The sequence below is a fragment of the Protopterus annectens genome, chromosome 15.part0, assembly GCF_019279795.1.
Source record: "Protopterus annectens isolate FY-2018-M chromosome 15.part0, PAN1.0, whole genome shotgun sequence".
Lineage (NCBI taxonomy): Eukaryota > Metazoa > Chordata > Ceratodontiformes > Protopteridae > Protopterus > Protopterus annectens.
Genome location: NC_056749.1, coordinates 130,602,159 through 130,627,294, shown reverse-complemented (window position 1 = coordinate 130,627,294; position 25,136 = coordinate 130,602,159). Strand labels below are relative to the sequence as shown.

General features: G+C 39.4%; 1 protein-coding gene across 1 annotated transcript in view; it reads right to left on the bottom strand.

The window, feature by feature from the left end:
• Positions 1–25,136, bottom strand: part of LOC122789801 (X-linked interleukin-1 receptor accessory protein-like 2) — a 1,631,279-nt gene that overhangs the window by 1,139,376 nt on the left and 466,767 nt on the right. The gene's annotated exons all lie outside the window — the stretch shown is intronic.

Here is a 25,136-nt window from a genome sequence, read left to right as displayed (position 1 = left end):
TCACACCAGCATGGACAATGACCAAGTCATATTTGTACTTGCCTTGGAGTGACCTGAGTGCTTGTGTTATGTGGTGGATCCTGGCGCCCGACAGGCAGCTCACCGTGACCTTCTCCTTGTTCAGCTTGGTGAGCGGGACGTCAGTGTGCCTGACGATAGAGTCACCTATTACAAGTGTATCAGGTGTGTTGTTTAGCCTTAAGGGCTGTGACTGTTCGGCAAACTGGCTTTCTGAGCTATGTGTTGCACGTGTTTTGTTTTGGGGTAGCGGTTGCTTGGGTGTCTGCTTTGGAGATCTCTGCTGCTTAGGCATATTTTTATTTAGAGCCTCTGAGTATGTTTTTGTGTGTTAATGTGTTTGGTTTGCTGTCGTGGTAGGTCTATGTGAGACTGGAATCGTAGCGAGTGTGGTTTCCTTCTCCTCCTGACTGGTTACGCCAGTACTGAGTTGAGAGAGCTTAGCCTCCAGTTTGGCTATATGGTTGCATCTCTCACATGTGTTGGAATTTGTTGGGAGGAGGAGAGGGTTGTCTGTGTACATGAGGCAGTTGTAACATTGCCTCAAGATTCCCAGATTCACCAGCTGGGCCGGAGAGGAGATTGACAACTGACCTTTGGACATGCTAGAATAGTATTGGGAATTCCTTTATAATTGAAAAAAGGGCCAATGGGGAACAAGGTACTCAAGGGGAGTTTGTGAGGGTGTAGTGCTTTTAATTTTTTAGTGCTGACTTATAAAATTGCTTTAGTGAGCAAGTGCCAGGTAACTTAAATGCAATGTGTTACAGGTAACTTAAATGCAAAAATGACAAACAGTAACTTTCTTTAAAGTGAAACAAGGAAATAAGTACAGTAAGCAATGCAGATATCACTAGGGATCCACAGAAGTGCTGAAAAGCCGCGTTTTAGGTGGAATTAGCATTTCAGAGAAATAACAAGCAAACAAACAACAAGCATACAAACAAAGCTAGATTCAGCAGGCCTGGATCTAGTCTATGCTACAGCAAACAAGGTTTGCCAATTTCAGTAAGAAGCAGTTCAAATATGCAGGCACTATAAGCCTTTAACCAGAAATTCCAAGCTCAGAAGGGCGGAGTCCAGCCTCTCCTCCCACAACAGTGCAGACCACGAACCCTCTTAATGTAAAATAACTGGCCTAAAGCCCAAGTGCTTAAACCAGAATTAATACACTTTTAGAATAACAGACAATGAGCCCTCAATCAGCAGTTCCCAACTTAGAAGGATGTAAGCTACCTGTTCTGCCACTACAGTGCAGACCACAAACCTTCTTAATGTAAAACAACTGGTTTGAAGCCCAAGTGCTTAAACTAAAAGGCTTCGAATGAGTTAGTTGAAGGTCCATTAAAAAAAAACAACTGATCTAACCAAATATTCTTGCTGGCAGACGTGTCTTTCTGCTAGATGATAACTATGAAAACATGGTATGCAATTTGGAGGGCCAGTAAAAAGAAAAGGGAAATGTTTACACTTGATTCTATGGCAATGTACCACAAGGATTGTGGAAGCAACATATTACTGACTACCAAATGGGCAGATGTGTAGTGCACATGTAGATGTAGATGACCTGGGAAGCGGAAGTCATGACTTGGAGATATAAGTGTGTGTGTGTGTGTGTTTCTATGTATGTATGTATGCATGTATGTATGTATGGAGAGGTGCGGGGGGGGGGGATTGGCATAATATTAAGGTCTCACCATATAGATACAAGGTTAGATTCAGACCTCACAGTATTGGCGAGGCTTAAAATGGCCCTTCAAGGCAGTTAGCCTAGTATTCTCCTATAAGCCTAAATGTGTGTGTGTGTGTGTGTGTGTGTGTGTGTGTATATGTATGTGTGTGTGTGTATATATATATATATATATATATATATATATATATATATATATATATACATATATATATACATATATATATATACACATACACATACATACACATATACGGGTCTACTTTGTTTCATTGAAAGCTCATTTCACTGAATTTCAATTCACCCTGACCAAATCACTGAAAGCTCAAATTACTGAAACTCATTTAACTGACGTGAAGCAGTGGCACTGTGTAGAGTACTATAAGGCAAGTAAAATGTATATGCTCTTTTCCTCACTGTAGTGTCATTGTGGAGTTAGGAGATATATATATATATATATATATATATATATATATATATATATATATATATATATCCTTAGATATAGATATATAGTTAGGAGGGAAGTGGGGGGACCCCCCCCCCCACATTGGGGGGTGGGGGTGTACTCTCTCACTTTCTTTGGGTATATATTGTCTTCTGGAAAAAGTTAGTCACTGGTGTTGTAAGTATGCATGTCTATGGTTTAAAATGTATTGTTTATAAGCTTTCAGTGAAATATAATATAAAACCAAACTAGGTGGGGGGGGCTAAACCCCCCAACTATATATACTAACTGCAGGATCGCACTTCAATGGCAAAAAGCGCATACACCTTTTACTTGCCTTACAGTACTCTACACAGTGCCAGTACTTCACTTCTGTGAAATGAAATTCGGTGAAATGAGTTTTCAATAATTTGAGCTTTCAGTGATTTGTTCAGTGTGAATTCAAATTCAGTGAAATGAGCTTTCAATGAAACAAAGTAGACATATATATATATATATATATATATATATATATATATATATAGGGTCTATATCAGAAGATCGAGGTTTCAAAACTGGAATCTGATATGGTTGACACCATATGATCGAAGTCTTGAAACTTCTAATCTTTTAACGAAGATCTCTGTACAGCATGGAAATCGAAGATTTCCCTTTTCTGCAATGTAATGCGATCTCGGAGTTGGTATATTTAAGTATCGGGGTGTGAGGGGTGCAGGTGGGCTTGCCCCCCTGCTTAGAGTGTTTAAATGGTTTGTTTTTGTAGGTTGTTGTGTTTTATTACATTTTCGATGTTTCAAAACTTCGATTATATGGTGTCGGCCATATTAGATTCAAAGTTTAGAACATTTAAGCAAAATGTACATGAGCAAATTCACTTTCGCGAAAGTGCATTTTATCGAAAATGCACTTTTGCAAAAAAAAAAGAGATTTAGTTGTACACCAATATGTAGTGTTGCTTGTACAACTAAGCAAACTGTTGCTTAGATCGTGGTACAGTGGGGATAATGGAATATTCCCTTTTCGCCACTGTAGTGCGATCTCGGAGTGAGAATATTAAAATGGGGGGTGTGGGGTGCAGGGGGTCTTGCCCTCCCGACATAACAGTGAGTAGTGTTTTATTTGTGTAGGTTTTTTGCTGTGCTGTTTTTCCCCCCAGAAAAGTACATTTTCGATAAAATGCACTTTCATGAAAGTGAGTTCGCTCGTGTACGTTTCGCTGAAATGTACTTTCGATCTATCAACATAGATCCATATGTATATATATATATATATATATATATATATATATGTACATGCATATATATATATTACAGGCCAAAGAGTATGTGTAATATAGCATGGCAGTGTTGTCATTCTATCAGTATAATGTGATGTGTTAATGAACATGTACAGAAATATGGTTACCGAGGAGAAAGCATTGTGGACAGACTCTGAACTGTTTTATACAACCTTGCATACAACTATACCACTCAACCTGCTGACACTGAAAACAGGAAAAAAAAAAAAAAGGCCCTTGAAAACTAAGTACATCCACTGCAAAAAAAAAAAAATATGGATATCTAATTAGCATAAAAATTGAATACAAAATAGCTCATAACACTTCCTGTTTCTGGTAGGAATATGGCATACTACTCAGAAACATGCGTTTAAAAAACACGTGCATGACAAAAATGACGGAAATATATAAACACATTATAAAAAGACAGTGACAATCTGTAGACTCTATTGAACTGTATTGTAAAATTCTACCAAACGAGTGATGCTCCCTGCTAAGTTCAAAGCCTATAGCATCAATCTAATCTCTTGGATACTAATTAAAATCTAGGGGCAACACGAAGGCAGTAAACAATGTAAACTTATTTGAGTATGCAGACAGAATACCTAGACAAGTCAAAAGAGGCTGTATATACTGCATCAAAGGAATAACTGTGAAACAAGCATTTCTGCCCGGGCTTCCACTGAAAATTGGTTTTGTTCCAAGTCAGAGTTTCCTGGTTAACAAATGTTAAATAAATAAATAAAATAAGTAAATTATATAAACTGCATCACTGGTACCCAGAAGAGAGAGACAAAAGCAAATAACAAAGACGTCTGGGTTGGAGGACTGAAGATGAGTTGAGCTAGGTTTGATATTCTAAATTTGAGTTTTTTGCATGCTTTTGGGGCCCACACAGAAGGGGAGTACCAGAATGCTTGTCCAGTTAGTGGTAAAGCTTAAAAGGATGGTATGGTACAAGTTATTGATTAGCCCTTAGCACTCTGAGAAGCAGAGAGATGATACGACCTACATGAAAGTAGCAACAGGAGAAAGGAAAAACAGAAATCAACCAGGCAGGAAGGATGAAGTAAGGTAAAAGAATAATGCAGATGTCCTGTCAGGAAATACATAAAGGTTAGCAATAGGGATGAAGACTGAGTGGAACAGAACAAAAGACGGGAATCACAGGAGAATGAAGACCTGAGGGAAAGAAGTTAGCAAGAGCTATAGACAAGACAGAAGTGTCCAAATGAGAAGCAGTGGAACGCATGGAGGAACTCAGATTCATGTCAGTCAACAGCCATTTCTTCAACTGCTGACTGACCAAAAGTTCTGCTGAAACCCCTTTACACAATACTGGAAAACTTTTTTTTTTTTTTTTTTACTCACTGACAGTAAGCCTTTGTCACACCCAGAAATTATATATACATACTTTGAGGTCAAACAACAATAAAGAAAAGGAAAAACTGTACTGTTTCTGAAAGATGTTTTGCAGAATTTCTTTGCTCTACTGAGAGTCAAATAAATAGCTGCAGACAGACTGAGAACACCCCAGAATAGTTAATTACAGTGAAAGGAAGAAAAAGGAAAATGGGGACCAAGGAGACAGGGGGTTGTTCAGGAAGAGGGAAAAGGTTGGCCATGGACAGCCAGAATGCTGCAAAGGAAATAGACCAGAATCCAAGGGCAGTAGTTTTGCAGGAGCACAGGAGGAGGTCAGAGACCTGGTTATCAAGGCAAATTATGCCAGCTGATGAGGTGACAGTGACAGGTGTACCTGGTAAGAGACTATACAAGACACGTTTGGATGACAGAGATCTTTCTGATAATTAACAGCTAGAAGCGGTGAAATGTCATACTTATAACAACCTAGAGACATATTTACATTCTTTAACATTTTTAAAAAGTAAGTTACAAAACATACCCCAAAGAAATGCAACTATCTTGTGAACACTTAATGCACTTTAAAAAGTAAGAGCAAGAATGTTAAAGAAAAACTACTTTTTACAGTGACAAAAATCAGTACAAATTATTGCACAAATGCAGTAGCATACTATAATGCAAAATATGCAGATTTATATTTTTCTCTCACCTTTTACAAAGAGCTCTTTTTATCGCAGAAACTATTCGACCTAGACCTACAGTACTGGCTACACTATTGCTAGTCAGACTTAACTTCTCATGTAACCAGCAGGGGTTCCTATTTATTCACTGACAGTAATGTCAGCAAACAAGTATATTCGCCAAAACTACTTTTGTTAACAGTGGAGTTTGCCTCCTTGTCCACTGCTGTGCAACCTTGGAGTTTGGTATATATAACTTTTGGGTCTGGCATTGTACCATTCCATTAGGGTGAAAGGGGGTGGGGGCTTGCTCTCCTTGAAAAAAAAATGTGCCTTGCATGTCTCCTAAGGTATTTTTGTAGAACAATTTTTCAAATATTTTACTTTGGTGGTTCAACATAAATCCAGCAAGCAGTTTCTTGCTGAGAGCTTGTTTTTCTAAGATATTTACAGAAGCACACACAAAAGAAATTTTAAATATGCATAATAAATGCAAACAAAATAAAGGCACAGATTCAATAAGCCTTACATGGTCCGCTAAGACTGCTGCACACAGTAGCGCATACTTTTGTATTTAGTAAGCATCTCTACACGGTGTGTAGAGCCACACAACTATGGTAAACACTGTGGCATGCTAGTTACAGCATAAGAAGCTGAATTGTATGCTGATCAACCAATCCAAGATGGAGGAGCTATTCAACAAGCTATAAAACAACCATACTGACTCAGTGCTGGTTTTCCCTGCGAATTCCAAAACCTACTGGAATACAGCCATGGAAAAAATGCTGGGGGCTGCTATTGCTTTAATTCATATGTATGTGCAACAGGCTGAAGTCTATGCTGCTGCTAACAGACAACGGTCAAGAAGGAGAAGAATTTTTAGACCCCAGTTAACATCACAGTCTGCATGAGGTGGAAACTGTAGAGTGCTACAGGGTGGATAAAGACACACAACAAGAACACTGCATCCTCTGTCCTCTTCAACTCAGACCCAGAGCAAACCAAGGGGAACCCATACCAGTGGAGACAAAGGTACGTGCAGCACTTAGAATCTTAGCTACAGAAACCTTTCAGAGACCAACAGAGGACATGCTGGAGGTATCCTGGGAATCAGCTTCAAGGATCCTCCATCAACTGCTGAATGATATGCTCCAACATGCCAATGACCACAGATAATTCCCCTGTACTCCTGAGGATAGGGCCAGAAATATAAAGGAGTTCCACCCTGTAGCACACTACCCTGAAGTACTGGGGTCCATACATTGTACACATATAGAAATCAAGGCACCACCTGGGGAACAGGGAAGGGTCTACATAAATAGAAAGGGCTTCCATTCCATTAACTGCCAAGTCATATGTAATGCTAAGGGAATTATTTTGAATGTGTGTGCTGGCAACCCAGTCAGTTACCATGACTCACCTATCTGGCACACTCCCAACTGTATCACATGCTCACTAGGGTATCCCACATGGTCATTTACTGGGGGATGTAGGTTATGAACTGGAAATCTGGCTAATGATGCCCATCAGAAAAGCACACACACCTGCTGAAGAATGCCATAATGAGACACACCCTCAAACCAGAAATATTATAGAGCATGTGTTTGGGCAGCTGAACTCGAGGTTCCGCTGCCTACATACATCTGGGGGAGCCCTGCAGTACAATCCACATACATGTAGTGAAACCTTCACTGTCTGTGCCATGCTTCATAACATCATCCTGAGAAAGCAGTTTCAGCAGGATCGATCGGGAAGGGGCATACATCCCACCACAAATGGCAAAGTCTCCATAGCCACACTCAGGTGAGGAGTAAGGGGGGAACAAGTAGCTGCTGTGGGTGTAGACATGCTCAATGTGCCCTCGCATTGGCTAAGAGGAAACACATAGCACACTCATTCACCACCTAAGGGGTAAAACTTCATCCTACGCACATACTTATAGTAACAATGATGCCAGGCAAAGCTCACAACCTTTACCTACCCATGTAATGGCTGTGTACTGCTAGCATCAGTCAGACTCAGCCCTGAACTAAAACTGTAGCAACCACTGGATTTGGAAGGTAAGTGTTGAACGAGGAGTGTTAATACAGAATAGTGAAATAATGCAAATGAATGGCATATCCTTGCATGTTGTTACTTGGTATAGTAAGTAAGTAAAAGGTGGATGATTTGTACTGCAATGACTTTAACAAGTGACATCAGAGACTTATGTGAATACATGTGCCCTCTATCAAGTAATCAGCCTCAGGCATCAACGATTCACACAGTCATACCTCTCCAAAGTAGTGATGGTCACTAAATGTCCACAGTTTGGCTTCATACATTTGTGCTGGAAAGTCATTAGAGAGAGAGGTTAGAAAGTAATGAGACGCATTTCAGTTTCAGACTTCAAAACCCTCAGAAGCTTCTTAAAAATACTGATGCAAAAAACTGTCTTGTTTCTATCACCTGTCTAACTTTTTTAAGACCCAAACATGTTAAAAGTACAATTAGCAAAACAAAATCACAATCACAGATATACTGACCACTAAGTCAGCTATGCATCCTGAGCATCAGACACAAATCTTATGTATCCCTGAATCCAAAAGATAGAAAACAGGGATATGGCACAGTTATCATGACTTGCACAGGGTGGTGTGTGTGTGTGTGTGTGGGGGGGGGTGTCAGGAGGCCTAGGCTGACACAAAAAGTGAGTGTGTGTGTGAGCAAGAATGAAAAACAGACTGACATTTGGATAAAGTAACAAATGGCCACTGAGTCAGAATGAGCTATAAGCCTCACAGCTGAACATGTAACTGTTGTGTGTGTGTTAGTATGGGCCCTCCAGGTGAAATTGGTGTGTGAGTGTCTGCAGGAACAGATCCAAGCTCTGTGCTAGCTCTACATCTTGGTATGTCAGACAGGTGTGAGCAGTGCATGGTAGAGTTGGCAGTTCATCGTTGTCATACCTGGCCATGAGAACTGGCTCTGCCAGGAGTTGTACTGGCACATCCATGCCCACTGTCAGATGCAGCGCTGCTACCTGAATGTGTGACTGATGTCTGCTGGACAAGCTCTCATCACCATGATGCCCAGGACCACAACACTATGACCTGTCATGTCTGGGTGTAAACACCTCAACCACTGACAGAGCAGTGGAAGTAGTGCCACTATGGAAGCATGATTAGTCATGGCCACGTCAGCTAACATCAGATGATGTTGCTGACCTACACCCATGTGGATACCATCCTCCTCCCCTGGAGACATTCCATCACACACACTGCCTGTTCCAATACGTTATTAATCCAATCCACTGAAATGGCAACGTGGTGGAGGTGTCACACATGTCAGCCTGTGCCACATCTACAACCCTAAGCATTTCTCTGGAGGACCTATTGAAATGTGCCTGTGCCTCCAAGATAGCCTTAAACATACGTTGAGTGGTACTGGAAGAAACATCTGGATCGGGTAGAGGATGGACAGCAGACTTCCTAAAGCACCCCTAACAATCCTCAAATGTGGCACCTCGCTCACACTTTGGCTACAGTCAGAGTCAACAAGCACTGAAGCTGCAGTAACCAGACTACTCTGAATGAGTGTCTCACTCTCCACCTGTCCAATATCTGAGGGCTCACTAGAATGGTTTGGCATAGACCTACTGGCTGTGATTGATGGAATTACAGGGGATGACTGAATATTAACATCAGAGCCAGACTCAACCACTGTACCTTCTGACTGTGCCTCTGTTTGGCCACCATCATCATCAGAGTCTGTTGATACTCTGACATCAAGTGGTAGGAGTCCCACACTTCCACTGTCAATATCACCTGTGATAATAAGCAACAAACACAAGAAAGAAATTAATATCTACACTACTATAGTCCAATATATGCGAACAAACTAACAGTAATGCCACTATTACAGACAGTACAGCAATACACACAGCAGTCCTGACACACACATCACAATATTTATTTGAACTGCTCATCAATACTGACATAGTGGCATAGTTGGGGGGTATCCACCACAGGGGGGCACATTTTAATAAATGAGAAGCTGTTGTTATTTTTTTTGGCCTGGCGGGTGGCGCGAAAATACAAAAGTCTGGTGGTGTTGTGGTGGCTTTCTGTTTCGCTGAGTTGCACACCATAACACGTGCACACAGTACCAGCAGGCAGCCCTTTGACAATCACGCAGTCACAGTCAGAGACCTATATGTGGAACAGTGTGGGAAAAATAGTGGGGAACCCAAGGTCACGAAGAAGAAGAATATACAAAAAGCCAGAAGGTAAGCAATGGAATCAGAAATTCTAAAACTAAGACATTAGTTTATATGTTGATTCTCTATGGCCAATCTTACTTACAATCCTCCTATTACAAAATCAGCACTTTCTGCATTATCAGTACAGTCAATCCTTATTTAACATGGATGTCAGCCTACAGTCCTGATCGCTGGATAGAATGAAGTAATGAATGCAGCTCCAAAGGAGAGTCTGATAATATAATCCCATAATGAGCTTCTCTCCATGCAGGTAATTTAAAGAGCAAGTAGTAGGTGTTTCAATCCACTGACCTTTAGCTCCAACAGAATGCTGTAGTCCACTCGTGTCACGAAGCATTCTCACTTGTTTTTCTTCAGATGCTTAATTTATTCAGTTGCACAAGTTACTGGCCCATTTCCATAGTGATGCTTTGTCCATGACTGTTGCTCCTGCTTTTGTGGTTGCAGGGTTAGCACTGCTAATGCTACCTTAAACAGCTCTGGTCCCATATGCCCTTTTTTCTTTGCAAAAACAACATGAGCACGGGGATAGCCATTCTGTTGTAGCTTTAAACATGATTCCAAAACATTTAGGGAAAGCAAGGAGTGGGATAATAGCAGTACTTCGTTTTTAAAATGATTTATTTATTTATTTATTTTATTTTACATTTGTTGACCGGGCTAGTCCAGCTGGATAATTTCCATTTTCAGTGGAGGCCCGGGGAGAAAAGCTCCACAATTAAAACAAGGTTAAACATTTAAGCAACAATGCATACATTTTAGTGTAGTAGAAAATACAGCGAAAAAAAAACAGGTAAAAAACAAATAGCCTAAGCTATATATTCATATATATTTTTTTTTTTTTTAGAACAGTACAGTAATTTAGTCATTTGAAATAGCAGGGAAAGATAGTGATTTTTACGTAGGGAGGTATGGCTGAAGAGCGAAGAAGTCATTTCTCTATTTGGATTGCCTGATGGACATCTGCAGTTAGATAATGTTTTCATTTGTTTGTTTTCTTTACTTCACCCAGAATATCCAGTTGAGTGAAGCCCTTGGGAGAATGAGTTGCAAAAAATCTACTACTGTATTTGTTTTATTTTGTGTTGGCTTGCACACATCTGCAAGAACAACAAATTGGTTTTGTATGACAAAATGTAGGTATTTTTCATCCCAACACTGCTGATTTTCAGACCCTTTTAGTACTGACTCTCTCAGCAGATAATATACATTTTTCATTCATCTGCATACTCTCATGCATTCTGCCATACAAAACTGATGTTTTGTGCTTGAATATGCATGCTATTGTGTTTATAATGAGATTTTTGGACTTAAAAGTGTCAGAAAAATATGTACTAATGTGTGTGCTTAATGCTGATTAGAAACTAAATAAGTTAACACGTTTTTCATTCTATTTTATATGCACTATTTTATATACAGCTGAGTTTCATATGAGACTAAAAGATGCTTTTTGAAACTGCAGTGTGCTTTCTGAAACTTGCAAGATGCCCTCTGACCTAGTAATTGCTAGCACAGCAATATTCATGTTTATGCCTTTCGGAAATGTACTTGAGAAGCAGGTGATTATCTGCTAGGTCAGGAAGAAATGAAAGAACAATGCTATATTCTGTAAATGTAATGATTTTAAACAATCAGCTCTGTTCGAAGTATGAGAACATGCACAGCTGCAGAAGTTAGCGATAACATAGACAAAGGACTGTTAGAGAAATTAACTGCGATCTATACTTGCTTTGTGCTCGAATTAGCCATAGTACCTTGAATGGTAACATTGCATATATCTAACCGGTGGTAGCCAAGGCCACCGTTGTTTTTCTTAGGAAGTTTCTCACAAAAACTGATAGTATAAGTAAAATATTGTAAAAACAATCACTACGAAATGATGATGACAAAACTTGTGATTCACTACGTCAGCTTGGTAGGCAATGTCTTATTAGAAAATGTATAAAAATGCTTGCATTTCCTGATTCTAGTCAGACAAACTCTGTATTAGCACGTTTTTGTCTCCTTGCTGCAAGATTAAAGTGCCTTAACCTGAACCTACCATGTATTGATCATTTTTAAAGTATAGTTTCCTTTAACAGTTTGGTCCTTCGGACCGGAAACATATCTCTCACTCTGGCTCAGGTCAGAATTGGGCCCAGTGGCATGTACCCGTACGGAGAAGTGGCCACATCGGCTCTTCTGCTTTGAAAGACCTCCGACTGAATTGTCGTTCGAAAGAGGCCAGCCACTGTTTCTGATCTGGGATTGGAGGACGAGTCAACATTCCGGTGGGATCAAGACACGGAGGGTCAGGTAAGGAGGAATTTACCTTTTTTCTGTTTTAGATCAGGGACTTGTTACAGTATTATTGTTTAGTCAGGGAGATTTGCATGTGCAGATCAGGGACAAAAAGATTGCTGTCTTGTCATAGATCAGGGAAACAGAATAGGTAGGCAGTTATTCTAGATAATCTGTGAAAAGGTGTAAGTCGTGGTACCACATGATAAAAAGGGTTACGTAACAATTTCTAACTTAGCTAAGGCAACATGGGAAATCAGTGCACGAAAAGTTCCCGAGACCCGCCCTTAACCGAAGACGCGAAATATATGTAATTACAGCATGCTGATAATGTTAGGTATTATACAAAATGGGTTGATAAATACAAATTTGACGGTAATTTAGATAAACCTTCACTTATTAAACTTGTTAGACAACTTAAAACAGACACAAAAGGTCAGTTAAAAAAGCAACGACAATTAGGAGTCCCTCAGGCACACAGGTGGCTTGAGAAAGCAAACCGCAGGGAACAAAAGATTAAAAATTCAAAAGCAATGTTCTTAGATAAAGAAGACAATAACTTGGTAATAGCGACAGCCCCTCCACTTCCCTTACCAGAATATGAAGCGAGTGGACAAGCTGATCCACCTCCGCTATACCCAGCTGTTCCTGAAAAACCAAAACCGTTTGTCAGAGATCCTATCGAGACCAGGTCTCGAACACGCAACTTAAGAGGGGATATTGAATTGTATGAAATGAATAAAAATTCACAAGCTATGAGTGAAGAAGAGATATGTCCACTCATAGAAGTACCAAATCCGCAGGCAAGACAGGCAGGACAGGACCCAACTCTTCTAGTATATAGACCGTGGACACCGGAAGACATCCGGAAAGCCACAGAGGGAATTCCCCATCCAAAAGTTAATTTTAGAAAATTCTTAGAAGACTTACAGGGCATGAGGTTAAGTTACCATTTGAATGGAGAAGAAGTAGAGAAAGTAGTTAGACAAATCATAGGTCCAGATTGGCACATGATCAGTGGCAACTGGAATCCACGTGATGCAGAGCTTAGACCACTCCCACATAGTAACGCAGAACTGGACAACAGAGTGAAAGGTCTGACAGACCGAATCTCTGAGAAATGGAAGCCTAGGGCTGACTGGACTTGCATTAATCAATGCATACAACAAGAAGGTGAAACTGTTGATAGATATTATACCAGATTATTAGAATGTTTTAATAACCATTGTGGAATGCAGGTACCTAAAGATCAAACACATGATTCCCCATATGAGCAACAGTTAAAGAATGCATTTTTAAAAGGTAGTATTGCACCCATTAGCAGCTTTGCTACAAAGCACATGGTAGATCATCGTACAAGTAGATTACAGTCACTACTTGAATATGCAAGACATACCGAAAGGCATTTTAATAGCAAAAAAAAAAAGAAAACTCAAGTATTTGCAGTAGAAGATGGATCAGAAGTCTTTGTAGTACAAACTGGGAAAAAGAGCAAGAAAAATACCCAGGGAAACAAACAATTTGATAAACGATCAGAAGACTTTGAAGAGAGAAAGAAAAGGGGTGAATGTTTTAAATGCGGGAAAAAGGGACATTTAGGAAGGGATTGCAGGCAAAATAAAAAGGTAACCACAGAAGACAAAGAGGGTGAGGAATGACTATAAGATAGTCAGGAGCATTTCTCCCCGGGCCTCCGCTGAAAACAGGATCTGTGGAACCTAGTCGGACTTTCCCAGTCAACAAATGTTAAATAAAATAAAATAAAATAAAGAATCACTGGATAGGAATAAACAAGAAAAGACAAGTGCAAATGTGATAGAAGGGGTAGAGGATGTGACAGAAGAAATAGAGGATGTAAATGAATTCACAGATAATGAAGAAAATGAAATTTTGGATTTAGCATTATTGAGCCTAGAGCTCTACTTAGCAGACACAAAACCGGAAGTTACACTTCTGGTAGAGGGGAGGGAAGTTAAATTCCTGTGTGACTCAGGGGCTTCAAGGACCCTGATACATCCTTCCAAACTACCAGAAAATTCAGAATCACTTGACTACATATTAGTGAAAGCAGCTAATGGACAGCTGTATCGGGAGCCACTCTCCCACAACATAGCGATAACTGACCCAGTTTCAGGGATGACCCAGAAAAGCAAAATTGTTGTTTCTGCAAAATGCCCAGTGAATCTCTTGGGCAGAGACCTAATGCAGATATTTGGCATAGCCGTAGTTCCAACTATGCAGGGTATGGAAGCACAGTGACAAATGGATACTTTTGTAGTGCGACCGGAGGGTGAAACATTTTATTGGTACAGCCAGGACTTAGTTACGACTGGTCCAGGGGCAGTAACCGAGGAACTGATGAACGTAGCCATCAGTAAATCCCCCTCCCTTGACACTGACAAACAGCATTTGTTGCATTGCACTCTATATTACTGTAACAGACCAGGACCTGTTAAAGAATATGAGCAAGAACTGTTTAGAAACCATGGTAACAGATTAGTATTACGAAATTTGTACTGGGACACAGAAGGAAACAGTGTAGTAAGCTGTTCATTGCCCCAGGAATTTCTAGCACTTTACAAATCTAATCGATTACCACATGTGAGTTTAACTAAAGATAGAAATTTGAAGTGGGCAGACCTAGGAGAAAAAGTCACAAGGTGTGAAAAGCAGACAGAGTTAGACCTTTCCGAACAAGGAGTACAAAAGCAGAAATTAAATTGGATAAAGCAGACACACCCAGCTGTACACTCACAAGCAAGTGAGGATAGCTGAGTAGCACTCTTACTAGAGGAAGAGGAAAAAGCCTTACGAGATATACCAGAGACTCTCTGGTCAACAGGGAAATCAGATGTAGGACTTATTCATACAGCAGGACCAGTTACTATCACGCCAAAATCAGCATTTAGACCTCAAAAGAGACAGTATCCCATGAGAAAGGATGCAGAAATAGGAATCAAACCTATAATAGCAGCCTTACTTAAGGAAAGAGTCTTGATAGAATCTCCTGATTCACCATGTAATACACCCTTATTTCCTGTTAGGAAAGCAAACGGAGAATGGTGTATGGTCCAAGATTCACAAGCTGTAAATGACGCAGCTATACCCAGGGCACCTACGGTGCCAGATCCACACACTTTATTGAATGATTTGAAACCTCAACAAATGTATTTTTCTGTGGTAGATATTAGCAATGCATTTTTCTCAATACCGATACACCCTGACAGCCAACATTGGTTTGCATTCACATTCCAGGGGAAACAGTATACATATACGAGACTACCACAGGGATATTGTGAAAGTCCAACGATATTCGCACAAGAAATGGCAAGTAACCTGGCGGGATTTATCCCACCGAAAGGCAGTCAGATTTTACTTTATGTAGACGACATTCTGCTGGCAGCCCACACCCAGCACAAATGCAGAGAGGATACCATAGCATTATTACAATTTTTAGCCACTCAAGGACACAAGGTAAACAAAAACAAACTGCAACTTTGGAAAAAACAGGTCAAATACCTGGGATATGTAATATCCAAAGAAGGTAGAATATTAGATGAAGACAGAAAAACAGCAATATTACAAGCACCTAAACCAACTACCAAGAAGGAAATGATGTCCTTCCTGGACTACTAACTTTTGTCAGAGTTGGATTCCAAACTATGCCTTGGAATCTGCTCCGCTGACTAACTTGATATTCAAAAAGCCGATGGCAGCACAAGATTTATTACAGTGGACACCAGAAGCAGAATCAGCTTTCTGCAAACTGAAACAACTGATAGCTTCTTCCTTAGTTTTAGGATTACCAAACTATCATAAACGATTTTTTCAAACTGTAGATTGTAAGCAAGGTTATATGACATAAGTGTTAACACAACAGCATGGGGACAAACAACGCCCCATAGCTTATTATTCGTCACAGCTAGATCCAGTGGCGCAATCCTTGCCCCACTGTGTACAAGCCGTAGTCGCAGCTGCAATGGCAGTGCAGGCTTCAGCCTCAGTAGTATTGTTCCACCCTCTCACATTGAGAGTGCCTCATGCAGTCGCGATTATTTTACTGCAAGAAAAAGTAACATATCTTTCTCCTGCTAGACATCTTTCCTGTATGACTATACTGTTCAGCCAACCTCATATGACAATTGAACGATGCACAACCTTGAATCCGTCAACCTTGCTCCCAACCCCTGCAGATGGCAAACCACACTGCTGCCTGCAGGAGATTGAGCAAAAGACACTACCTAGAAAAGATCTCACAGATGTTCCCTTGGATGATGCTGAGGTGACATACTATGTGGACGGCTTCTGCAGGAGGGGTCCTACAGGACAGAACCTAGTGGGGTATGCAGTAGTTTCTGATACCGAGATTTTAGAAGCAAAGTCTTTACCGCACAACTTATCTGCACAAGCAGCAGAATTGATTGCCTTGACAAGGGCATGTACCTTAGCAAAAGGTAAGAGAGTGAACATTTTTACTAACAGTCAGTATGCTTTTTCTACTGTACATGTTTTTGCGTAGCAGTGGAAAAATAGAGGAATGATAACATCTACTGGTAAACCAATTAACCATGCGCAATTTATTTTAGACTTGTTAGACTCTATTCAGTTACCTCAGAAAGTAGCTATTTGCAAATGCGTAGCTCATACCAAGCAACAGGATAACATTTCAAAAGGTAATGCGAGGGCTGATACAGCTGTAAAACAACAGCTTCAGAAGTATTTCTTTTGAGTGAGGAATTACAACCATCTGAGATTTTAGACTTAGAAATGTTAAAAACAATGCAGACACTTACTACAAATGTAAAAAAACAAAAGTGGATAAAATGAGGAGCAATCCTTGAGAAGGGACTGTACCTCTCCAAAGAAAAGAAACCAATTTTAACATCTAACTTGTTTAGATATGCAGCTTTGTTGAGCCATGGGCAGTGCCATGTCTCAACAGGGGGGATGGTACAGTTAGTGAATCGAGTATTTACGACGTATGGATTTACAAACTACACAAAAAAATTTTGTGCAGCATGCCATGTTTGTAACAAGCATCATGCACAAGGGGCATTAAAACCTAAGCAAGGGAGTTTCCCTACACAACCGTATCCGTTCCATACTATTTGTATGGATTTTATAGAGCTGAACAAATGCGAAAATAAGAAGTACTGCCTTGTCATTATAGATATGTTTTCCAAATGGGTGGAAGCTTTTCCAACTAAAAATCCAGATGCAGCTACTGTTGCAAAAGTCCTCGTTAAAGAAATTATTCCTAGATTTGGCATACCGGAAAATATTTATAGTGACAATGGCACACACTTTGTAAATCAAACTATACAACAACTTAGCCATTATTTCGGGATTTCTCTGAAAAATCATTGCGCATACCACCCCCAATCTGCAGGATTAGTAGAGAGGCATAATGGGGTTTTGAAAAACAAGCTTAGGAAATTGATTAGTGAGACACAAAATAACTGGGTGCACTGTTTACCTCTGGCACTGTTGAGCATGAGAACTGTTCCAAATGCAAAAGGGTTAACTCCTTTTGAAGTTCTGTTTGGGAGGGCATATTATACACCTCAATGGAAACCTCTCATGCCTGCAGAGCAGGAGGCTGACAGTTCACTTGCAGGGTATATGAGGCGATTTTTGAATAACAAACTTTTGCAGTTAAATTCTGTTTCAGATAAAGAGCAAACCAGACCATCGGAGGCAGCAGTAGCCCCAGGCGCATGGGTCTGGGTGAAGGTCGTGAAGAGAAAGAACTGGAGTTCTCCGAAGTGGGAAGGGCCATACCAGGTACTACTGTCGACACCCACTGCAGTCAAGATCGCAGAGCGAGCGTCCTGGATTCATTTGACACACTGTAAACTGGTTAAGAACTTTGAACTGGACAAAAACCTTGTTACTGTTGTACAACGAGAACAAAATGACCAGGTATAGAGTAAACAGAGATGCAGAACAACCTCAGAAAATTTGCATGATTATTCTGATAGCTATACTGATAACATTGATCTTTTTGTTGTGGCCTTTCCTTTTCCCAGCCACAAAAGTTGAACTGATCAAACGTGATGCATTACTCATAGACTGGCATCCAAACTTTAACACTTACCAGGCAATTAAATATGTGTATGCTGAGACTTTCAATGTTTCGAACTGCTGGATTTGCACAGCTATACCGACAGCATACGGGGGATTATTAATGACTGCTGTCCCCCTAGGGGTCAATGAGACCTGGGAAAACTTGATTTTTGATACTTCACCTGTGAAGTCACAAGACAAAATAGCATTGTACCTACCTGTTACACAAAAAGGGATTGTAGGTTTTTACAAAAATGACACTATTCAGGTGGGTTGGAGCAATTGCAATGTGACTGTTTCTTATAAATGTTATATTAAACCTAGCAAGACTAAAACTTTTTGTGATACAAACTATGATGCATATTTTGCAAAGATGCATACGAGTGTTGATGAGATACAGCATAATCCTTTTCTTTTAAAACAGCTTTCTATTATTGATAAGAAAATGTTTCATGCAGGGCAAGCTTATATCAATACTAAAGTAGAGAATTGTTATTTTGTTTGTGGGAAAAAAGCATATAAATGGCTACCTGAGAATTGATCCGGCAGTTGCTTTTTGGGTTACCTGGTTCTGGCCATACGACACACTGCAGCTTTGCCTCAGGGAAAAATTCGAAACGTCAGAGAGGTCAGCAGCAAACCTAGAAGTCCGATTAAGAGACCTGAGAATCCAGTAGGATGAATCGAAGCAGGATGGAGAAACCATAACTCCGTAAAAAACAAAGATAAACTGACACACATGGACTTGAGTGACACCATTATATCATGGGCTGGCATAGCCCCTGCATATGGCGCAGTGAAATCAATTTGGGAGCTGAGAAAACTGTCCAAACTTCTCGAAGTTATGAGCAATGCAACTTTTTCTGCTCTCGAATTAGTGACTGATGAACTAAATGCTATGAAAACTGTGGTGCTTCAGAACCGCATGGCTCTTGACTTCACCCTAGCGGCGAGAGGTGGTACGTGCGCTTTAAAAAAAGAAGAGTGCTGTTCGTACATTCCTGACAACCAGCACGAAATAAACGACCATCTTGAGGTGAACCAGCAAGTGTCAACCATGACCAAACCAGGCCCAACCCTCTGACGGACTTTTTCCAGAATTTGTTTGGGGGGTGGGGTTCCATCTTAATGAACATCCTGATTGCCATTTGTGTGGGATTACTCCTATTAGGAGCATGCATTTGTTGTGGTATTCCCTGCATGAAAAAGTTAATCAAAGAATTTATAGATATATCAGTTTCTGAGACTTTGTATCAAAGTACTGAAATTGAAGAATTGTTGAAATGTAAAACACTTTCATAAGTTTAAACTGAATGACTCTCTTAAATGCAAATCCTGAATGGAAGAGGTTAGGAAAAGAAGCGAACTGGAGGTATAAAAATACTTCAACACAAGAACCCATAAATATAATCATAGCTTATCAGGCTTACCATTCTTTCTGCTATCATTAGCAGGTATTTTCACTTATAGAAGGAAGCCTTCAAGGCTTGTCTGCCCATAGTGCAGTTGGGTAAGATAGATAATATCCCATTAGGATACATATAATCATCCCATGTCTCTCTGTTTCTTTCCATCTACATAGCCCCCAAGATCAGAGACTAATACCCTAAGAATTCTTCCCTCATTGTGCATTTTAGTCTTAACCCACACTGCCATTAAAACGGGTCTATATTATTTCCTCGAACGACGTCTCCATTAAACGGCTGTTCATCAATCATTACCCATCAAACAGCAATTCAGCGAATGTTACAATCATCAAACTCTTTCCTAGGGAAAAAAGCTACTTAATTAACAGAGAAGCCATAATACAAAGTACATAATTTTACACCCAAGAAGGTGGAGGGCTTTGCCCCCACATATATATATCAACTCCGAGATCGCACTAATGTGAGGAAAAGGGCTAATTCACAATGCTGGCCACCTACTTTCCCAGAGAAAAACTTTGATGTAGTGATTGTTCGCTGAATGCAGCCATGTCGATGAACAGGGATTCAATGGAGACGTCTTTTGAGGAAATAATATAGACCCATTATAACTGCTGAAAATCAGAATGGCTGTGTACTGGTGCTACACAGCTCAGCTAAAGCAGCCCTTTTTCACTCTGCCTCTTGTGTGGTGTGCTGCACTCTGTTTTTCACTGAGCAGGGAATGTTACAGCACTTCGTCACTGCACTTAGTTCATCTGGTAAGCAATTTTTTTCTTAAACAATGTCTATCCATGACTGGGTGCAGATATGACAGGCTCCTCCCATGGCTGGTTTTGTTTAATCTCTCAGGCTTTACATCTCATGAGTGAACCATACTGGCTGTGAGTAAATCCTGCCGTATCCACAACCTGGTGTGGATTATTGCTTGTTATTTTGCAGGAGCCACACCATTACTGCTTTATTATTTTCACCCTGAGGTTGCTGCATTTTAGACAAAGAACTAGCTGTAATACAGCAAAGCTCTTTCTTTGAAGGGCAGTGATGTCAGAAGATAGGAACACAGAAAAGCCCTTTGCTCCAGTGGCTATGTCAGAGAATAAGTAAAACAAAACTACTCAAGCATCAGCATACTGAGTCTATAGTGAGAAGCAAAATGCAAGTGGCTACTCCTTCAAGTTGTAAAGCTGAAGCAATCATGATATGAGCAATCTTGCATTAAACAATGCATTGTAATCGCAGTCAATACTGTATACACATCTCTCTATGTAGTTATAATGTATATATTACATTATTCACAATATTTACAGCTGATATTAGTTCAGCCTGAAAAGAGATGGTGAATTTCTTTAAACAAGATGATAAGTTTAAATTAAGAAAGCCTCACATTTATATTCATCTACCCTCACAACCGCATTTATGTGAGTACAACATGTTGCTTTTTCTTAGTCCTAACATTTTCTAAGTCAAAATATTCATGAGTTCAGAGGGCACTGAGATCCGGTTTGCAGACGCAGAAATACTGCAGTCCTTAATATCATATCTTGCCATACTTCTGAGGATCAACAGAAGCTGTTGTCATACAGCTTATTTCTAAAGGAGGTTTCTGTTTATTCAGCCACAAAGACCTGTGGTCACATAGGTAATTATGGTACCTGCAGGATGTTCAGAGCTATGACTAAGATATCCTCAGAAGTAGGATATGGTAGAAAAAATAACATAGTTGGCTGCTGCAGTATGTGAATCTGTTGAGGTGAGTGACTAATTTGATACTTTTACCTGGTGCTTATCTGGAGAGTAAGTAGCATGTTTGTCATGATTGTACATGGTGCATTTTTTTCTCCACATACTAATAATTTAGTTTTCTTTGTGTGAAGATCATTTATTATTCCATGTTGTTATTATTCTTCATGACTGTCATTATTATGTATTATTAATATTTTTCTCTCAAGTGTCAATTTAATCCCATTCCCAAGATCAAGCGAAGAAAAGAGAGGGGTGCTGCTTTTAGAAAAAAAAAAGGCTAGGGAAGAAGTATTAAAAAATGAAGGTACACTATTGAAATATCTCAATTGTGAAGAAACTACTATTACTGCTGCACCTGAAGCAGTTTACGAATTACAACTGACTTTAAGTTCAAGTAGTTCATCAACTTCAAGAGATGAAGAGTAGGACAAACAAAAAATTCCATCCGTTAACTTAAAAGATGTTGGTCTTTGGCCAAGCAAGATTAATGATGACACATGGATGTTACTGCTACGTCAAGGTGCGTCTGTGGTTTAATACCTAAATTCTCATTTTGGTGAAGTGATTCATCAAGGTGTGTTACACAGAACTGTTTTTTTTCGAACCATACCAAATGGTGAAAATATGTTGAGATTGTGGTTGATTTACTCTCCTTTCAAGGAAGTTCTTTACTGCTTTTGTTGCAGACTGTTTTCGGACAGAAATTCAAATTTAGATTCTTTGGATGGATTCAATATGTGGTGGAAACTGAATCCTAAAATATTCAAGCATGAATCCAGTGTGGCCCACATTTGGAAATTCACACAGTGGAAGGAGTTAGAAATTAATAATTGTGGAGCAACTCCTGATAAAAAAAAAATCAGGAAGTTACTGAAAATGAAGGGAAGAAGTGCAGGCAAATCCTTTCTAGATTGTTGGACACAATTAGATTCCTAGTGAAACAGAATTAGGCATTACGGGGTTACCAAGAAGGAATTAGCAATGAAACTGAAATTGATTTAGAAATGGTAGGAAACAGAGGAATTTTTTTTTTAGAATTACTGCATTTGTTGGTGAACTATGACCCAGTGTTTCAAGAGCATATTCTCAGAATCATGCTGGGAAATATATTTGCTAAATCTTATATGTCACTTATGATCCAAAACGAATTTATAGAAATTTTGGGAAATAAAGTAAGAAGCAAAATCACAGAACAAGTTAAACAAGCCAAGTACTATTCTATAATATTCAACAGCACTCTTTAAATTTCTAAGGATCAGATTCAGACAAGCCAAGTTCTGTACTGCACTATGACTGATGGAGATAAAGTAAAGGTAGTGGAATCATTTGCTACTTTTATTGAAACAAAAGGTAAAACTGCCAAGAAAATTTCAAGTATGATTTTGGAAAAACTAAAACATGATGGAATTGATATTCAAAATTGTAGAGGACAAGCTTGTGACAATCTTGCTGCGATGGCTGGACAATATACTGGCATTACACATAAAAGAATTTAATAGAAAAGCAGAGTTTGTTGCATTTACTAATCATATGCTGAATTTGGTCGGTCTACATGCAGCTTCTGTTGCTATAAATTCTGTCACTTTTTTGGAACTTTGGAGCATTTGCTCATATTTTTGTCCTCAACTCATCTATGGGATATTCTGACTTCGGCTACTTGTCAAGATCTCAAATGCATAAAAGAAACATGGTGGCAACCATGGGGAGAATATGTAAGTGTCTTAAAAAAATTCTCAGACTATTTAAAAGCTTTAGAAGATTTAACTAGTGAAGAAGAAAATAAAGTTACTAGGTCAGATGCTGGCTTCTACTTGCTGTGTTGCAAATGTTTTCTTTTCTGTGCTTCCTTGAGCTGTGGGAATCCATTCTTCTAGAAATTAATGACACACAGGCTTACCTACAAACTAAAGGATTAAATATATAGCATTGTGATATAAAACCTGAAAGTTTAAAAGCATTTTATTTATTTTTATTTATTTATTTATTTACATTTGTTGACCGTGAGTGTCCGACTGGATGTAGGTCCATTTTCAGTGGAGGCCCGGGGAGAAAAGCTCCACAGTTAAAATAAACAGACAGTAGTTACATTGGAATACATAGTGATTAACAATTTAACATAGCAATTACTTACAACATATTTACAGATGAAGAACATAGTACATCAGTAGACAACTAGAATCTTTATCTGTGAAGTACACAGACATTAACAAATGTTACAATGAGAAGTTCCTGCTATATAATAAGTACTAGGCTTATGAGCATCAGAGCTTGCTATAATCAAGGTAGTTAGTGGAGTGGAAAGAAAGGTAGTGGTTGGATGGGGTGGGTGATATTAGAGTGGGAGTTGCAAGGGCATAGCCAGCATGTTTTTAGGTGCGCTTTTAGTAAAGTTTTGAAGTGGGTGCATGATGGTACGGAGGTAATTGTGGGTGGGAGGGAGTTCCATAACTTGGCTATGGTGCAAGAGAATAGTGCTTCACTAGCAGAGTTATTGGCTTTAGTCATCTGCAAGTGATTTTTGTTGCTGGATCTTCGTGGTCTGGTGGTGCAATAGGGATGGAGTAGATTCTGGAGGGATGGGACATTTAGTGGATGGTTTAATAGTTTGTGGGCGAGTGAGATTTGATACCACTGAAGGAGGTGAGAGAGTTCAAGCCAGCCCAGTTCAGCAAGTGACAGACAGTGGTGACTACGGCAGGATGCCCCTGTGGCGAATTTAGTGATTTTGTTGTAGCAGGTCTCTAGCTTGTTTAGATCGCACTGCCTTAGGTTGGTATATATTGGAGAGGCATAAAGTAGGGTGGAGATAAGGTGGGAATTTGCTAATGACATCCTTGCTGCTTTGGTGAGAAATTGCTTATTTCTGTATAACGCTCATAAATTTTTGTTTTTATTTGTTTTTAGTTTAGTTTTTTTTAATTGAAAATAGGGAGAAGCTTGTGAACAGTGCAATAACATATAGCAAAGAAGTTTGTAATGATCTAGGAATAGTCATGGAGGAGCGTCAGTGTCCATTTAGAAAAAAGAAAAATGTTTGGTGAAGGATCAAGTGATGATGCTGAATTGCAAAGGGAAATGCTTTCTTTGCTGGACAGAGTGATTCAAGAAATAACTATAAGATTTCAACAGTTTCACGTTCTTGCTGAGAAATATGCATTTCTTGCTCCATCAAACCTTTTGAATGATGACTAAGAGTATCAATAACATCAAGATCACCACAGTGACATTGATAAGTAAGAGTTCCTTGTTGAGAGAAGAAGACTTCAAAGTTCCATTGCTGTTGCTGCTGAGGAAGACGAAACAGAGACATGGAGAGGAAGGCCCCCTTGAACTTTTACAGTTTATTCAGAAATACAATCTTGGGAATTCAGTTCCAAATACTGTAATACTGCTGCAAATTTTCCTCACAATTGCTGTTAGTGTTACTAGCTGTGAGAAGTTTCTCTAAACTAAAACTGATAAATTACCTGAGATCTACTACAAGCACCTTGAGTTTAAGAAACCTTGCCATACTCTCTATAGAATACCAAATGACAGATGAAATAGACTTTGATAATGTCATCGATGATTTTGCTAACAGAAAAGCAAGAAAAATAGGATTGTAGATTGTTGTAATTAATAATTATTTAAAAGTATAGTTGAAAAAAATAATTATTTGTTTTTCTAGACGTCATTTTCACTTTTTGTATGACTATGTTGTGTACTATGTTTTATTTTGGGAGGGGGGCAGCAAATTCAAAGTCAGCCCCAGGCAGCACAAACTCTAGCTACACAACTGGCACCAAGAAAAAAAGAAGTTATGTACCTACCATAATGCTCAATGTTAGTTGTCCATCTCGCCTTCATTCTTTACTGATGGGTTCAGAACCGATCCTTGGTTCT